This window comes from Homarus americanus, unplaced genomic scaffold, assembly GCF_018991925.1.
Source record: "Homarus americanus isolate GMGI-L3 unplaced genomic scaffold, GMGI_Hamer_2.0 scaffold55399, whole genome shotgun sequence".
Classification (NCBI taxonomy): Eukaryota; Metazoa; Arthropoda; class Malacostraca; order Decapoda; family Nephropidae; genus Homarus; species Homarus americanus.
The window spans coordinates 180,051-186,449 of NW_024750378.1; the positions used below are offsets into that span (position 1 = coordinate 180,051).

The following is a 6,399-nucleotide window of genomic DNA, read 5'->3' on the forward strand; positions in this document are numbered from 1 at the left end:
GTACTGCCCTCATCCCTCCTCCACCGTCACAGTACTGCCTCATCCTCCTCCACCGTCACAATTGCCCTCCCTCCACCCTCACTGTACTGCCCTCCTTTCCCCGCCCCCTCCGCCCACCTTTTCCCCGCCCCCTCCGCCCACCTTCCCTCCAGCGCTCTCCTCCCTCCACACTTTCCCTCCGACACCCTTCTCCCTCCACCGGCACTGTACTGCCCTCCTCCCTCCCTCCACCGTCACAGTACTGCCTCCATCCCTCCCCCACCTTACATAACCCCCTCCCTCCTCAAGGTCAACACATTGTCCCAAACCATAGTTTTTCCTGTAATTAAGAGTGTGTGTGTGTGTGACTTAAAGGTGTACCCCATCAGGGCCACTCACTATACACCTGTGTGGTGTGGTTAATAAGTGTGGTTATGTTAAGTGTGGTGTGGTTATGTTAAGTGTGGTGAGGTGTGGTGTGGTTATGGTCTTCTTGCTGCTCCTCACACACACTGCCCAATACCCAGGCAGGACAAAAGCAGTGTTTACAAAACTTCCTTGAAGGTGGTACTTTCTGTCCGTCCGAGAAATTCTAAGTACATATCTAAGTACATTGCGGTCCGTTGAGGAAGATCCACGTACCGGTACATCACGGATCATGAGGGGAAGTTTCTAAACACCGTATAGTACAGTAGGGTGTAGTAGTGTACAGTAGGGTGTAGTACAGTACATTAGGGTGTAGTACAGTACATTAGGGTGTAGTACATTAGGGTGTAGTACAGTAGGGAGTAGTACAGTACAGTAGGGTGTAGTAGAGTACAGTGAGGTGTCGTACAGTACATTAGGGTGTAGTACAGTACAGTAAGGTGTAGCACAGTACAGTAGGGTGTAGCACAGTACAGTAGGATGTAGTACAGTAGGGTGTAGTAGAGTACAGTAGGGTGTAGTAGTGTACAGTAGGGTGTAGTACAGTATACTATCGTAAATCGCCGAGGCATGTCCCCCCTGTCCATATCACATTACACCCCCCTCTCTCACCTCCCCCACCCGGCTACCCTTCCTCCACCCACTTACCGCGCACGACCGTCCCCTTTGAGAAAACTGTAGTGTTTTTCAGTCTTCTGCGTCGTTTATGGGGAGAGAGAGAGAGAGAGAGATATTCTGCGTCGTTTATGGAGGAAGAGAGAGAGCGAGAGAGAGAGACCACAATTCATAGGCTACCACAATTACACAAATACAACTCTCTCTCTCTCTCTCTGACTAGATATACCATTAACATCACTTTAAATCACGCTATCTTCAAATTAATAGTAAAAAATTGCTTAAATCACCGTACGTCACTGTTGTTTTTAAATCACCGAATCACACTATCTTTCAAACATGTGAATCGCCGTATCCTTGTCAATAACACATACTTACCATGCACAATCGCTTGCCTTCCTTTTTAAGTTAATCACGCTTACTAAACACGTATGAATCACACTGCCTTATAATACCGAATCACTTGTCTTCACTTATCAATCACCGTAAATCACATTCACTAAAACACAAATTACGTCACTAATATCATGATTAAATCACGAATAAATCATTGGAAATCACACACAACTATGCCAGTGATTTGCGCATGTTTTTATCGCTGTAATTCACCAAGACATCACTGTAAATTGCACGGATTACAGTGACTCATACCAGGCAACACACCATCACCAGCAACACAATTTAGTCTAGGTGTAAACATAGAAACCAGATAAACAATGTGTATTTACTCGAAACAAGGCTAACAAAGTACTTGGGTTCATACAAAGGAGTGTTAATTATAAGACTAGCGAAGTCATCCTAAAACCATATCTTGCGCTTGTGAGACCACACCTGGATTACGCAGTTCAGTTCTGGTCACCGTACTACAGAATGGATATAGAATCCTTGGAAAGAATTCAGAGGAGAATGACAAGACTAATCCCGGGCATTAGGAACCTTGAGTACAGAGACAGGTTAAAGCATCTTAATTTGCAGTCCCTCGAGAGACGTAGAGTGAGGGGCGATATGATAGAGGTGAATAAATAGAACTCAGGGCTAAACAAAGGCGATATAACAAAGGTACTCAAACTATCCAACCAGGAGCGAACTCGCAGCAATGGTTTTAAATAAGATAAATTTAGATTTAGACGTGAAATAGGTAAACATTGGTTTGGAAATAGAGTAGTGGATGAGTGGAACTCGAATACGCTGGATAGCTTCAAACATACTGTAGGTTGGCTGGATATATGAGCGATAGGGGTTGGGTGTAAACGGAACTACCCAGTATAGGCCAATAGTTAGTTTCCTCCAGTCTTGCGTTGTTATGTTAACACAGGCAGCAACACTTACTTATAATGTTTACAGCCTTAACATCAACCTAGAGAAGTCGACTTGTGAAAGAGACCTAGGGGTACTTGTAAGCCCGGACCTACGGCCTAGAAAACAGTGCGTTAATGTTCGAAATAAGGCAAACAGAGTATTGGGTTTTATATCTAGAAGTGTAAGTAACAAGAGTGCAGAGGTCTTATTGCAACTATATCTTGCGCTAGTTAGGCCGCACCTCGATTATGCGGTTCAGTTCTGGTGCCCCTATTATAGAATGGATATAAATTCACCAGAGTCGGTGCAGCGAAGAATGACAAAAATGATTCCGGGACTTAGAAACCTTCCATATCAGGATAGGTTAAAGAAACTTAACTTGCATTCCCTAGAAAGACGAAGAGTGCGGGGAGATATGATAGTAGTATTTAAGTGGGTGAAAGGAATCAATAAAGGGGATATAGATAAAGTTCTTATAATATCCGAGCAGGATAGGACTCGGAGCAACGGATTCAAGTTGGATAAGTTTAGGTTTAGGAGGGATAGGAAGAAACTGGTTCACAAATAGGGTGGTGGACGAGTGGAACAAGCTTAGCAACTTTGTAGTAAGTGCGGGAACTCTGGAAAGTTTCAAAAGGAGGCTAGATAGATTCATGGATGATAGAGAGTGGTAGTAACTCTCGACAGGAGCTGCCATGCACAGGACAACCGGCCTATTGCAGACTCCTTATTTTCTTATGTTCTTATTAAAGGTGCCATACACCACCACAAACAGTCAACATCGCCACCACAAGCAGTCAACATCGCCTGGTATTCCCCAACAATGAAAAGCTTCGGAGCTACGTGGGTCACGCTTTACTACGTCAGAAGAACGAACGCTCACCGCAACACACAAGTGACCAACATCCCTAAATGCCAGACTTATGGAAGCTACGCCAGACAAACACACAGCGAGGCGAGAGGTAGTGTGCCCCCCACCACAGCCCGACGGTACACATCTCAAGTACTATATGTAAATAAGTCATTAAGGAAAATCAATTGTGTATGTGTGTGCGTGTATGTGCGCAGCCTGGTAACGCCTGCTGGTTGAGCAACATCCTGGAAGTGAACCTGCTCCCCCCTCTCCCCCAACACCACCAAAGGTTCCTACGTAGAAAATCTCCCCATCCGAGTGAGAGAAGCTACACAATTACAGTCAATAAAATGCCCACCAGGGTGACGGGGTACACGTGATGACTGTGTTGAATATATAATGATCTTATCACTTGGGGGGAGCCGGACCACCTGATGATTAGGCACCCTAGTTTACTACACCTGACAATTAGGCACCCTAGTTTACTACACCTGATAATTAGGCACCCTAGCTTATTTCACCTGATAATTAGACACACTAGCTTATTTCACCTGCTAATTAGACACCCTAGCTTATTTCACCTGATAATTAGACACACTAACTTATTTCACCTGATAGGCACCCTAGCTTATTTCACCTGATAATTAAACACCCAAGGTTAGGTGAGGAGAGGATGGGTAAGGAAAGGAGGGGTGAGGAGAGGTGAGAGGAGAAGCTCCATCAGACAACACAAGACATCCCCGCTATATGGCTGACCTACCCTGTACATGATTGAAACAAGACATGAGTGGATCACCTGAAGAATAGCCACCCCAACTTATATCACCTGAATATTAACCACGCTAATACTATTTCTTTGTGGGGTTTAGGTAACGTTTAGTAGAGATAGATTAGCGTTAAGGTGGTTAATCGTTAGGTTAGGTTAATCTTCAGGTGATAAAAGCTGGTGGTGGAGACTTGAGGTGATGATCCATTAGTTAAGACGTGACTAAAGTAAACAGATTCGGTGGGTTGAGTGAGACAGACTAAATGACGTGTGTGTATCTAGGGCAGCACGAGGTGGACAATATGAAGACATGCAACCCTCGCCTGTCGTACGTGTACATACACACACACACGTTATAACAAGCCACTAAGCATTAAACTCCAACTCAATAAGTATTTCATTTACTTCCCAAACGTCACACTATAGGAGGTGGTGGAGGCGGCCACAGCACACGTCGAGGCTGTGAGGTGAAAGCCGTCATCACCAGCCACACTATACTACAGGCCAGGCAGGCAGCTAATGTACGCTACGCAGCGATAATCGATTTTCTATTGGTTTTGTGAGCTTTCCGCCTCATGGTAAACCAACACAACAAAACACCGTGATAATAGGAATGGTGTGGATCCCCAAGGGTGAGGCAAGGAGACAGGAGGGAGGGAGAGAGAGGGGGGAGGGATGGTGGTAGAGGGAGTGAGGGAGGAGAGAGACACCACGATTGTTGGCAGCTCACAATCAGGTACACACAACAACTCTCACCGACACAGTTCTAACTTCACTATCCGCACTATTTCTTTACATACGGTAACTTGTATCACTTCACCACTATATTATCACTAATGGCCGACATATTTCACCTTGTATACATCCAGATATCGATTACATCTCGTAAAAATGGGCGGAAAACCAGCACAGCCACCACATCCTACACAGTGAAAACTTGGACTCCCTTCCCGCTGTTCAAGAGTGAGGTTGTCGTCACACGCGGCTCACTATGCTCGCTGCCGGGCCTCCCGTAGCGGCTGCACCAAGGCTTACGCTCCAGCACGGGCCCCACTTCCATCACCCACTATTCTCCCAAACAATAATAATAACACACCATCTACACTACCAACACACACACTACCACACTACACCTTATACACCCATACACATAATATAAGGGAAAATATTCATGTTAGAAGGTGAAAGTTGATGGTATGTATACATGTATGTTTGGTTGATAATGTTATCGTGAAATTAATTATGAGTTTATCGTGAAGTAAGTGCGTGAGGGGATAGCCAGTGCGGAGGATAGCAGTTGGTAGTACAGTATTTGAGTGTGAAGTATGAGAGAGGGGGGGGGGTGTGGTGCGAGAGGCCCACTTGGTCATAGAAAACGGTGAACTAATGTGTGGGAATTGATCGCTGCGTAACCGTAAAAGGCGAGACACGAGGCCACCAAAACTCCTTTACTGTCACATTATCAAACCTCTCTTTAAACAGGTGCTTACTGTCTGTCTGGCGTGTTAATCCGACCACTACTGTGCATAACAGAAGGATATATTGGTAAGATAGGTAGGTGCTTTGTGGAGAGAGAGAGAGAGAGAGCAACTCCTTGGGTGTCCTTATAAGAGGGTTAAATGCAGCAATACCGTACCTTACCTCACCTTACTCTCCCTTGTTTACTAGTGGTGAGGAAGGATGAGGGAAATAAGGGGAGATAAGATAGTAGGGAGGACTGTGGAGGAAGGGGGGATGGGGGAGAGGGAGAGGGAGAAAGTGAGAGGCAGGTAATAAGAACGGTTAGGGTAAGAGAGGTCACACACACACACGGGCGCCGTCCGTGACCTGACCTCGAAGCTAATACCATTCCACACGCGCGCACACACACGCACACTACTTGTATACGCCTCCAATTCCATCAACCATTTTAGTCAACAACAACAACAGATTCTGGAATAAAGTTGTGGTCTAATAATTCCCGTTAGGTTAGGTTAGGCCAAGTGACTTTCTGTAACCTTTCTCCTTATATTCGTTTACGTCACAATAAATGCTTATAGGTAAATTGGAAATTAAACAAAATAAATAAACCCCTTTATAAAATATACAATGTACTTATGATAATACAGGTATACAGTATACATGGCGGTACAGGTGTACAATGTAATTAAGACAGTACAGGTATACATAGGTAAACAGTATCCCACAAAGACACACGTTCGCACATCTGCCACCAACGTGAGAGTAAAGGTCTTTTGGGAAGTGTAAATATTGTGTAGTGATGATGCGCCTGTTGTCATAAACTGGAACACCGGCTATGTGACCCGGAGTTAAGACCACCCCTCCCCTACCTTCCTTGTTAGGCTTATACCTCTCTCACCGACGTATGCCATGAGCCACTCTTACCACACCTGCAGGTCTCTCGCCACACCTGTCCGCCTCACCATCATCAACATACCTGCAAAAGCAAAAGTCTTATTAG

General features: G+C 45.1%; 1 protein-coding gene across 4 annotated transcripts in view; it reads right to left on the bottom strand.

The window, feature by feature from the left end:
* LOC121854053 (AF4/FMR2 family member 4-like) overlaps window positions 1-4,897 on the bottom strand; it is a 147,330-nt gene extending 142,433 nt beyond the window's left edge. For all 4 annotated transcript variants that reach the window (XM_042348446.1, XM_042348439.1, XM_042348443.1 and 1 more), the window contains exon 1: window positions 4,793-4,897. The gene's annotated coding sequence lies outside the window, so the exon portion shown is untranslated. The remainder of the gene's footprint in view (window positions 1-4,792) is intronic.
* Between the last annotated feature and the right edge of the window lie 1,502 nt (window positions 4,898-6,399).